Source organism: Vanacampus margaritifer, chromosome 10 (genome assembly GCF_051991255.1).
Source record: "Vanacampus margaritifer isolate UIUO_Vmar chromosome 10, RoL_Vmar_1.0, whole genome shotgun sequence".
Lineage (NCBI taxonomy): Eukaryota > Metazoa > Chordata > Actinopteri > Syngnathiformes > Syngnathidae > Vanacampus > Vanacampus margaritifer.
In genome coordinates, this window is record NC_135441.1 from 20,232,501 (window position 1) to 20,245,068 (window position 12,568).

The 12,568-nt window shown below is 40.6% G+C and overlaps 1 long non-coding RNA gene across 3 annotated transcripts in view; it reads left to right on the top strand.

The window, feature by feature from the left end:
* The window catches only part of LOC144059095 (uncharacterized), a 101,666-nt gene that overhangs the window by 26,114 nt on the left and 62,984 nt on the right, over nucleotides 1-12,568 (top strand). Inside the window, exon 5 of one of the 3 annotated variants that reach the window (XR_013295565.1) lies at nucleotides 7,276-7,766. The exons of the other annotated variants lie outside the window; for them this stretch is intronic. This is a non-coding gene — a long non-coding RNA (uncharacterized LOC144059095). Of the gene's footprint in view, nucleotides 1-7,275; nucleotides 7,767-12,568 lie in introns of those variants that run through there. 3 annotated transcript variants of the gene reach the window in all.

The following is a 12,568-nucleotide window of genomic DNA, read 5'->3' on the forward strand; positions in this document are numbered from 1 at the left end:
GGTAAGGCTTTTGAGGCATCTCTGTGCCAAGTCCCCTAATCACGTTCTCATTGTACGCCTGTGAATCTGACACGTTTTTTTTTTTTTTTTTAAACTTGGGGGAATCCATCCAGCAACTTTTCCCCATGAGCGTGACAAGGAGGCCAGGAAAACGGATCTGAATTATGCGAATTGTTCCAGGGAAATTAAGATGACAAAGAAATGTCAGTGGGTGAAGGAATACCGCGTTAAAAGACTGGAAACGCATTTCTCTCTTGCATTTGAGCTGCAGTACGACGTAATGAGTCACACAGCACTTATCAAAGACTTACGAAACTGTACTCTTCATTCCTCCTCCCTCTCTTTCCAGCCTTATCTCATTTGGCTCCAAACATCACCGACTATTAGCTCTTGGTTCCTTAAGTAAGGTGTGTACTGTATTAAATGACGTTTTCCAAACATAGCTCGTGACTAGGAGTGAGATCATCGAAGTCATCTTCCTTTCCCCCCCGTCTACCTCTCCTCTCTTCCGAGCCTGTGTCTTGCTTAAGCACGCTGCACGGGGATGTGAGAAAGTCGCTATCCAAACAAAGAGAGACTTTACGCTTTGGAGTTATTCAAATTATTGGCAGGGCAGTGACCGCAGCGCTTATTTGAGCTTAAGATGCTGGCTGTTGAGATTTGCTGGCAGCAAATCTAGAGGCTGCTCGTGTCTTCAGGCACGTCCAATCCGATCCATTCAACCATTAATGCCTGAGAGTAGACGAGAGGAAACATTAAAGCCCTCAGATAGACCAGGGTCCCTTTCCTCCTCCAAACTCACTGATTTCTTTGCCAGGCCTCACTATACATTCTTACACATGACAAGACAGTACAGTACAGTACGCCATCCCAGTAGATCTTCCTCCTCCTCCTCCTCCTCCACATTCAGTATTGTACAAAAGTATGTGGCCATCGCTAGACTATAGCTAACACAGCACTGGGTCCAAAATGGACTGGGTTATTTATACCCAGCACATTGGGTTGAGGATTTAACACAGCACGTTGGGTCAACATTTTGATCAAACATGGGGTAAAAAACTACTCATACTGATGAGTTAAAGCTACCAAGGAATTGGTTATCGGGTTAACAATGGTTAAAAGTGATACTGATTTTATTAGCAGCGCTAATTTGATTTTTATTATCAGCACTTTCTCCGGTGTCCAAAGTCAGCGGTGTTTACCCACTGAGCCATCCACACGCCACCAATGTTTTCTAAGAATATTACATTATAGGGGACGTAAACCTGAACCTTTTCTTGACAATAATATGTGATATGTAACCTCACTAGTCTAAACATGACATTCTGATTAATATTACATTTGTGGAATCTGAGTTATGAAGCAAAATCCAGCGGCCATTTTGTCACTTGCGGTGGACTGAAGATGACGTCACAGCTGCTCAGGGCTCAGGTAACGACCAATCACAGCTCACCTGTTTTCTGAAGCTGAGCTGTGATTGGTTGCTACCTGAGACCTAAGCAACTGTGATGTCATTTTCCCTTGACAGCAAGTGGCAAAATGGCCGCCTTCTGACGACTGGATTTTGCTGCTTAATTCATCTTCCACTAGCACAATATTAACCAGAATACAGTACCATATTTAGACTAGTAGGGTTGAAAACAACATATTATTGTCAATAAATTTTTTGGGGGGTTGACTTTCCGTTTAAATGTACTTCTACTTCAGTATGCAAAAAATCCAAACTTGGTGACCAGCTTCAGCTCTTCAGCCCGCCCAAATTAAATCTTCAACCCACTCTGCTGGGTCAACCCAACCTTGGGTAAAACTAACCCATTCTGCTCAAAAGTCCAAAAGTCATGCGAGTAAAACCATTGCAATTAAATCATGCTGTAATGTCAATTCTAATACTCCATTTAAAATGTTATTCTGTTTAATTTTGGTGGTTGCAGTTTGCATTGGGCACAACTGCACTGCATGTTGTATGATGTATTTTGGTTTACCTTATTTAGTTGCTTGAAGTGAGCAAACATTGCTCTATGAGGCGGTGCACCGCCGATTAATTAATAAATAATTGGAAAGCTTTTCACCACCGCAGATGTTTATTTTGAGAAGCATCTTTTTCTTCACTATGTTTTTAGCTGGAACAGCTGGCGTTGACATGATGTTGTTGGTTTTTCATGAAGCAAAGTAGCTGAGCATGTACACGGTTGGCAGTTATTGATGCTGAGGTGATGCATTCTCCTGATTTCCATGCAGGCAGTTTGGGTTCAATTTCCACTCCGCGATGGTGTGAATGTGACAGTTAATAGTTTTCTGTTTCTACATGTGCCCTGTGATTGACTGGGAAGCAGCTAAGCGGTGTGTTGTCTGCCTTTTTCCTGACGCCAGCTGGGAAAGGCTCACTGGAGACGAATTGTAGAAAATAGATGATTGGGTCAGACATATGGACGCCATCTTGTTACCCAGCTGAAACCGAGTTGGCCAAAGTATTTTATCAATGGTTTTGGATTGGGTGAATCAATGGCGCCTCTGCTGGTTGCACCCTATTAGTGCACTTCATTTGAATCCCAGTGGCTTCGAGACATGATTAATCAACAATTCTACACAATTGCAATAATTTGTAACATAATCACTTAACTCAAGCATTTTTATTTTCATTTGATAATCAAAACTTTACCCACCAAGACAAAATGTAAAGTAATGCCTTTTCAAGTGAGACTTCCAGTGGTGCGCTACACTCTGTACAGTGCCAGAGTGAAATACAAAGAGACCACCCACCTCTTTATGTAATTCACACCGGCGCATTTACACACATAAACACACAGTAATTCTATGAGGCTCAAGGTTGTCGTGCTTATTGAATATATCAACCTAACCACTGATGTCATTGATCAAAAAGCCAATTCCAGTTCTATTATTGCGTTAGAGGTTAAAACAATTGCCAAATGACTTTGTGAAGTGCACTCACTTGGTAAACAGATCTTAGATCCATTAAAAAACCTTGGAGATTATCAAGGCCCAGTCCAACAATTTGTGGAGATTGCTCTAAACACCTTGCTGGTGACCTTGCGCTCACATGGATGAAAGTCAATGAGAAAGACAGCATGAAAAACCCACAAGCCCCCCCACCCCCACCCCCCTTTGCACTTTAATTACACTGCAGCTCAATGGCTGACTACTTCCTCGCCCTCTCTTCCCGACGGCACTGCGTGCGTGTCCTTATCAATACCTCGGACTCACTCCAATAGTCTGCGTGTGCCAGAGGCTTAAAAGCTGCAGCCACCATAGCGGCCATTTTTAATCGGGGGTATCTTTGTTCGGTGATAGACACAGCATAGCATGAAGTCCATCTCGTCAATAATGATGTCTGGATGCGCTTTGTGGTTTTACTGTAGCTGCTTCTCCCTGACCTCTTCTGTGAGGATGGCGGATGGTCTCCGCGTGTTACATCATGCCTCTTATTCTGATAGCTAAATGTTCCGAAGAAGATCAATGACATCTTGGAGACGTCTTGTATAGTGGACATTTCAGGGTTGGCAAATGTTTTAAGAAAAAAGTGCACAGTCACTGCACTGGATGTGGTTGGATGGTGCGATTAGTCATGAAAGATGCCACGTTTTGAAGAATACTAGCTGAGCTAAAATATCAATGGGCGCACACCAAAGTTTTTATAGTTAACAAAAACGGACATAACTAAAAGTAAACTTGAAAAAAAACATTAACAAAGTAAAATAAAAACGAGAGTGCTTAAAAAACAAAAAAAAACAATACTAGAATTATTGGGGTTAATTTATTTCTGTATTACTGTACAGCTGTGCGTAAGAAGGAAAGTCAAACGGTTGTTTGTAAATTGTAGTTTATTTTATTACACAGTAGTACTTACCTTTAAAAAAATAATCTTGCATTGGAAAAATGTTCCACATATAATAAAAAAAAGTCAACTTAAAAAGCATTTTCTATTAAATAAAAACTAATTTAAAAAATGTTATAAACTCTAATTAAAAACTAAAAGAATAAAAAAAAAGAAGTAAAAACAACATACAGCAACAGAATACATGATTAGCACCCACGTGGAACAAAACTAACAAACACTAATTACAAACCAGTTGCATCCACAACAGGTACATAATAAGGAAAACGGAATCCATGAATAAGATGAACCAATAAGGGATCATCAAACAAAGTATCTGTGTCGTGATAACCTTCATAAACTTGAATGAGAGGTGGGAAGCATGGAAAATATTGCAGTAATTGAAAGACAAGCCAGAAATCATTTTTATCTGTTGTTATCAAGACAATGTTTCTACTCGGCTGCTTGCTAGGAGGTCATATGGAGTGCAAACAGGTATTTTTTTTTTTTAAAAGTCCCTTTTTTCACCATGTAAATTACGACTTAGGTTTTTCAATGTCACGTCTCTGAAGAGGAAAATGTCTGTGCATGGATATATGCTTCAAATTAATAAATAATGAACAGCAATGAGGTATACGCTTTAATTTGTGGAGCTAAAAATGCAGAAAATCTGCATTATAAGTTTTTTGTATTTTTTTTTTGTTACATTTTTTTTTTTTAACGGGTGAGGGGTTGTTTATGCTATGGCAGAGTACTACATTATGCAGCCAAAGATAGCTGCACTTTGGTGAGGAAACTACGAAATTATAATGTATTTGACAATAAATGACATGGAAATAGTCTACATTCTTTATTGTTGGCTTGGGGTCAAATTCATCTGTACATGAAGGAGCATGTACAGTACTTTCCAAATGTAATATACATGCAAATGGGAATGTGGTGAAATATACATTGTAGCAGAAAGCTACATGTTCAAGATTGGCAAAAACCTCCTAGGCCTAATTGCATATGACAACTTCATTTGAACTCTCACAAGTCGGTCTATATTTTCAGATGATTTTACATGAGTTTCCATTCATAATTTATTTTCCTTCGCGTATGTATGTTTTTAATAGTTTTGCTGCTACGTCCTGTGCTCTTTCCACAACATGGCCATTTGTCTTGATTTGTCATTTCATGGGCATGAGGCTACGAGCTGTTGTTTTATTTTAGTGCACAATTGTCCATAAAATAATAAGTCACTGATTGCGTAGATGTTCACTTGCCTGACTTGATTTTTAATCGGGGTATCTTTGTTCGGTGATGGATACAGCACGCTGCGTGGGCTCAATTCCCCACGGTGTGAACGAGTGGTTGTCTGGTGTGGTCTGCCTTTTACAGGAATTGATAATGGAGGAAGATTTTCAATATGATATATCTTTATATTCCACAGCTAAGTGGAGTTTAAGGCACACATTTTAGCCTCCTACACGAATGGTAGCAGCTGTAACCTGCAATTGTTTGTCTTTTGGCAATTCCGTAGTTGTGGCCCATTGATTTCGCAGGAACAGGAACGTGACAGATGGTGTCAAGCTGTTAGTGCTTACTAAGTGTTGAGAAAACTACTGTAATTATTATAGAGCTATTCTTATATGGAGTCATTCATCGTGTAGTGGTGCATCTATCTGCCTGACTTCGGTGCAGGCAGCGTGGGTTCAGTTAGCACTCAATAGTGTGAGTAAAGTGAAAGTTCATTCTGTTAATGTCTTGATTTCTTTGGTGTGTGATATGTGACGTTTCATCCAGTTCTGTAATTCCACTAATTATGACTTAAACAACTGCCAAATGATCGATTCTGGATAAAACTTGGGTCGACAAGACTTCTGATCCTACATAATCATAATTTGTATGTTTCAAAATTTTTTTGTATTATTTTTTTTGTATGTGCGTGTGTAGGTGCGTACGTGCGTGCGAGTGTGTGTGTATTCATTAGTTCACCTAAAACCTATTAAAAAATCCCATACCGTTCACCTAAACCGAACACTTCCAGCCAGAGTCGTGAGGCCGTCAGGAGACCTGAGGAAGGACCAAAGAAAAGAAAGGAAAGTGAAGCTATGTTTCAAATTGGATGCAATTTTAAAAGATCATTTCAGAATTCTGCTCATTATAAAAGATTTGAGTAAAGTCATGAAGTTGGGAAAAAGCTCTTTGGTGCCAAGATTCCCGAGGTGGATGAGTTCCTCCTGGAGTTCCTAAATACTTTGGTTGATGTGGGATACCCCTCCACTACATCAAATGGACATTGGGGATGGTGCCTCTGGATGATGGTCCCACTTTTAGGAGAAGGTACGTTCCAGCTGGTAAGGTCTATTCAGGGGTGCTGGAGAGGAGGGTTCATCTCAGATTCAGGAAGAACAGTGCCATTTTGTCCTTGCAGTGGACCAGTGGAGCAGCTCTACATCCTCGGCAAGTGTCCTCTAGGGCAGTGGTCCCCAACCACTGGGCCGCGGTGGGCCACACAGTTGAAAGAATAAAAAAAACGTACTGTACTTCCGGTTAATTGATTAGCTGAGGCTTAAAAATATTTTATTTTGAAAAGTGACCAGATTCTCTCTGTTTACGACGGACTCTTGACACATGTCAAGATGCTAATTAGCTCAGTCGCGTTTTGTTACCCTTGTTATAGTAGTGGACTTGCGTTTGTTGTCGTAGCCTTTTAGTAATCACCCCCCAACCCCAACCCACCGCCAAAGTTGTGGACATATATGAACCGGTCCGTGGTGAAAAAAAGGTTGGGGTCCACTGCTCTAGGGTGCGTGGAAGTTCACCCAACCAAGTCTACTTGGAGAAGGCGAAGACTGTCCTGTGTCCCCTGGGGGATCTTCTAAGGGAGGATACTAATACAGGCTGTTTGGTTTACTGCACAACCAGTGGCTAAGCCTTGTCACTGAATTTGAACTTTTATGGACAGAATTTTCCATTTGCAGCAGAGGTGTTTCTGCGGGGTCTGCTTTTTGCAGATGATGTGGTTTTGCAATCTGTAACCTCTAACTAGAGCGGTGGGGCCGAGTGTGAAACGGCAAGGATAAGAATCAACACCTTCAAATCAGAGACCCTGGCACTCCTTCCCCTGGTTGGGGATGAGATCCTGCCTCAAGTTGGAGGAGTTCAAGTATCTTTCGGTCTTGTTCATGAGTGAGTAAAGAATGAAACAGGAGATCGACAGCTGAATCAGGTCAGCGTCTGCAGCGATGAGGACTCTATTCATATTAAAGAAAGACTGATCGATCTACATTCCTACTCTCACCGCTCACGGGCTGTGGGTTGTGACAGAAAAAAACAAGATCCCAGATACAAATTACATTTCTCCACAGGGTGTCCGGGCTCTCCCTTAGATATAGGGTTGGAAACTTGGTCATCTGATCAGTATGTCTCGTGTATATCTCCCCGGTGAGGTGTTCCAGGTACAGTATGTCCCACCGGCAGGAGGCCCCGAAGACGCCCCAGGACACGCGGGAGAGACTGTATCTTCCGCTTGACCTGGAAACACCTCAGGATCACCCCCGAAGAGCTGGACAAATTGGCTGGAGAGAAGGAAGTCTAGGCTTCCCCACTTAAGCTACAACCAGACCCCGGATAAGCAGAAAAAGATGGATGGATGGATTTTTTCGAATCTTTGGACTCTCAACTCATTCACTGCCATAAATTTATTAAAAAAAAAGATTATTAAAAATTAGGGACGACAGGCGATTAACATTTTTAATTGTAATTAATCGCATGACTTCACTAGTTAACTCACAATTAATCACACATTTTATATCTGTTCTAAATGTACAATTAAAAAAAAATCTAGATTTTCATACTCTTTTTAACAAAAGTGCAAAAAAAAGTTAAACTAATAGAAATAGTTTAAATTAATTTTTGACGTTTATAGCCGTTAATGGCAGTGAATGAATTAAAAAAATAAAAGGAATTTTTTTTTATCTCTCTTCTAAATGTACAGTAAAAAAAATCTAGGTTTTTATATTCTTAACAAAAGTTGAAAAAAATGTTAAACTAATAAATATTTTAAATGAATTTTTGACGTTTATAGCCATCAATGGCAGTGAATGAATAAAAAAGAAAAGAGAAAACATTATTAAAAATTTGGGGCGTTAAGCGATTAAAATTTTTTCTTGTCGGCAAGAAATTTTGAACATGGCAAATAGTTTTATTCATTTACAAACACCCTGAGATACAGGCTTTCACAACATTTTAGATGAACACTGCATACATTTATTTAGAGTATGAAAAACTTGATACCCAAAGTTCCAAACATTCCTTACAAAGAATATGACCATGACAGAAAAATCTGCGATTCTGTGTCATATTTCCACAATCATTTTGAAAAATGTTTCCTCAAGCTGTGTTAATTCTAGCCATTAACTGTTCAATTTAACATTAGCTTTCAATACTGATACCATCCATGAAGATCAAACTAACACAGTAAGATAAGAAGTCGCCAAAGGCTTGAATGTTAGCACACACCATAAGATATGAAGTGTTTATTTACTCGAAGACTGCAGTAATTCACTTGCAACCGCACAATCGCAGTGCTGAGAGAAATCTTTCTAGGCGGCGTCTACTGGAGAAAACCTGATAATATAAGTAAACATAACACCCGCTCCCCGGCATAGATTAACGCAAACTGAATAAATAACAAGAGCAATGATCTGCCCACTACGTGGAACATTATTTCTAACTATGAAATATTTCATCAGTTAATGATGGGAGAAAAAAAAAAGATGAGAAAAAAAAAATGTCATTATTGCCTCCGGGGGAAACAGACAGAACCGAGTTTGTAATGGGTAACACTGAGCCAAAATCTCAGCCAATAGATTATCTCTCACATTAGATGGGCTCTTGCTGTATGAGAGCGCTCATTTCATTAAGAGACGTACAAAATGACAAGCAGTGAATAAATGTGGATCCTGGTTATGAGCCCAAATGCTCCAGATCTAATTTGACGAGCTGCCATCCTCCAGGCTGGCGAACGCTACCTGAGTCACATCTGTATGCCTCTCTCATGGCGAATGGTGACATTTTTACGCGAGGAGGGAAGCTGACCTTTGCACACGGGGACATTTACGTCTCTGCGTGGTTCCGACTCGGAAATTGAAGGTCTTAATTGACGTGTGATTGACAGTCATTAGTCATCACAGCAACTGTGGATGTTTTTTTCCGGAAAGATCGCAATCCAACAGATGGCAACATTGCTCCTGCGTCATTCCGGCAAATTTGGCTACGCGCCAACGAGGTACGAGCGCCTCTGACGAACCCTCCAAAAGTAAAAAAAAAAACAGCCATCAAACGCCAGTGTGGGCGATGATGATGTGACTAATTGTTGCCATAGTGATCTGGTCTTTGAGATAAGGTCTGACGGTGAACGCAGAGGAGCAAGAAGAGAGAGAGAGCATGAGAAAGGGAGGAGGAGGAGGAGGAGGAAAGCGGGCACTAATGCCTCACACGGGAGAAGAGAAATGAGTGAAGTGACCCTTTAATGTAAGGTCAATTCAATGTCCCGGCAGTCAATTCAGCGATGTAAATACCTTTCCATTCATTTAGTCAAGAACTGGCCTTCGTCCTTTGAGACGATTAGTTTTCATTCCACAATTACTGGTGTTCAACATAGATTCAAAGCGAACAAAGGTCACCGTGCTCAAGGTTGCAACCGTTCCGAACCGTGCCGCAGTGCTCGCCCGAAGCTCTCTGTACAATAAAGGGGTCTCAGATGACAGATAAAAGCGCTTTACCTCAAAAGTTCACATCGATGTATGAAAGTCGGTGCATGTAAGACTCTTCTTATGAAGGTAGGGTGACGGTTGAATATGTGCGTGCGTTTTTTTGGGTGTTTACTTTATTTTTTATTTTTTATTTTTTTTCTGGAGAGCTCAGTATTGTTCATTCGGTAATTTTACCTTTTTGACATGTCATCATCATTGCTCTCTTTTTTTATTTTTTTTAAATTTTTTTTTGTATTTTTGCATTTTTTGTATTTTTTGTATTTTTTGTATTTTTTTTTATTTTTTTGTATTTTTTTATTTTTTTGTATTTTTTTGTATTTTTTAATTGTTTTGTATTTTTTTATTTTTTTATTTATTTTTTTAAAATTTTTTTTTGTTTGTATTTTTTATTTTTTTGGGGTGTTTACTTGATGCCGGCAGATGCCTGGCCACAGCCTGGCGCATCAGCCCTTCCTTTTGTTTAATAGGACAATGAACACTGCCAGTAAAAACAAGACATTGAGAGCGAGGGCGGGGAAAAAAAAAAGCGGAAGCCAGGACGAGGGCATAAAAAGGAAGAGGCTCTTCATTTCAACAGCATAACATCATCCCGCCTCTTTGTTGGAAATCAGACTAATCCAGTTTTCCCCAGTGGTCAAGGTCAGCTCTTTAATAAGACAGATACGGATCACCACGGGGTTCGTATTTCCCCTCGGCGCTATCTAAGAGCCCACAGGTACTGTTGTGTTATGTATTATCACTTAGGAGCCGCCAGCGGTGTGGCAAACTCTGCCGAGCCGCGGCTTGTCACGGCGCCGGGTGCCATATGACAACCCGCCTTCTCGCAATAGTTTCCACTGAGGCTGCGTGATAAGAAGGGAGCGCTAAGATAAGATGTCTCCTATTCTGGAGGTGCCAGGAGCCATTCACAAGGGAGAATCTGTTCATTTGTAAAACAATGTCAGGGCTGCCTGACAACACCAGCATATTTGTTTTTCCCAGCTGGAAGAGCTTTTAATGTCTTTTGATTTTTATAAGCGATGACTGGCGAACGGCGTCGGGCGCTGATCCCTGACCAGTCAGAGCTCAAACCTCCGACTGCAGTGCGCCCGATAACGACGCATGCATGTGGGCCGGTCTTCACTCCCACACAAGCTGCGGCTAAATGACAGTGAAGTGACAAGTCCTGACGACAGTGACGTGTTACGTCTTCGTTTGAACAAAATTCGTCAGTGGCGCTCGTCACCGTGCCACCTGTCAACGCGCTCCCGCTACTTCGCTCCGTACCTGTCACACACAAAAATGAAATCTGCATTCCCTGGAGCCCCAAAATCTTCCTGCCGGGGGTCTCATATCTACTATTTTGTACAAAGGTTGAGAATATTTTTGAATGCATACAAATGTCTTGCTGGGGCTGCATTGTAATTGCAAAGCATGTAATGCATCCCGGAATAGCGTCTGTGCTGTTTCGCTATGTTTACAGGTGCAGTATGTTTTTCCAATAAGCTCTCAAGTGGCATGTGTGTGTGCATCTATGCGGTGACATTATGTGGTATTTATCATTTTCAGTGTACACCAACTATCACTTGTGCCTTTTGAGCCTACATCAAGAGCCACCATTTTAAGTACACTTGTCTTTGATAACCCAGGATGCCGCTTTGACGTGCACATGACGAGAATGTCAATTTCCTCAAAAGTGATCATTCGCTCAACTGCAAAGAGACATCTGTTCGGGCCGAAGCGTTATTGATGTAACCATATCCAAACGTCACGAAGCGATAAATATCACGATATGAACCTCACAATTAAGCTGGCGAAAAGGAATGTTTTTTGGTGGAGAAGTTGAAAAAAAATTGCTGCTGTGACTGATTTATGGGAGTGGTAACTGCCACGGTGGCCAAAATATTCCTAATTAAAATGAAACTGCGCTAATAAACTAACCAGGGCCGAACGATTAATTGCATTTGCAATTAAATCGCGGTTTGACAAAACTCGATTACGCAATCGTGAATGGCTGCGATTTAAATGGCCATTGAAACGTAGCGGAAGGAGAGAAAGAGGCTTAATGCCATAAGTACACGTAATTTTTGAGTTTTTTTTTGTCTCATGAGACCTTGAGACGAGTGTCTAACAACGTTTCATCTGTTTGATCTTGGTTTTAAAACATTACGTTATGACTTTTTGGCTTGCCGTAGTGTCGAGCGTTTTGTAAACTGAGTGTACACGCAAGTGTGCGGCAGCGGCTGGTAAATTTGAGTTGTCCTATATTTTGAGGTCAAATAGGTCTGTCTCATATGTTGTGTTGTCCGATTTCATGAATGAAAATTAGGACGGACGAAATGATCATTGCTCGTCATTATTCACCGTCATTTAGGAGCCGCCAAAGCCTCTTTTAATGTACATGTATTTTAGCGTTGGTGAACTAATCAGGCCAAGCGGCGAACAAACAACATTTCTTTAATGACAATTTGCAAGTAACTGTCGGCCGTAACCACGCCAGCTCCGAACGCGCTTAGCTTACCAAAACAAAAGGCTGTGTTGCGTTCATGGACCGTCCAGACCATGGGAAACTACGCAACCCGCGACCCACCCACAACGATTGCTACAGAATGCTAGTGGTTTTTGAAATCAAATCGGAAAATGTTACGTCATATAAGCAGGTATAATTTTACTTTGCCTACACTTTAGCATGTGTGAGTTTACTGACTGGAGATCGCTGAGTTTTTATTTTTTTAATATGTATATTGAATTTATTTATTGATTAATACAGTGTTTTAAAAGTGCAGTTGTTTACATGCCATGTTTCATGCAACATGAAAAGTTGGATATGTTGAAGTGGTAAATTGTAACTATAACTGTAATTGTAGTAGAAAACAACTGATATAATGGCTTCATTTGCCTTTATCTTAAGGTCCTGTATTCTATAATAGATCCGATCTTGTTTATTATAATTAACTTTTTGTTGGGTAAAAAATTCATTGAAAAGGACCTTGAA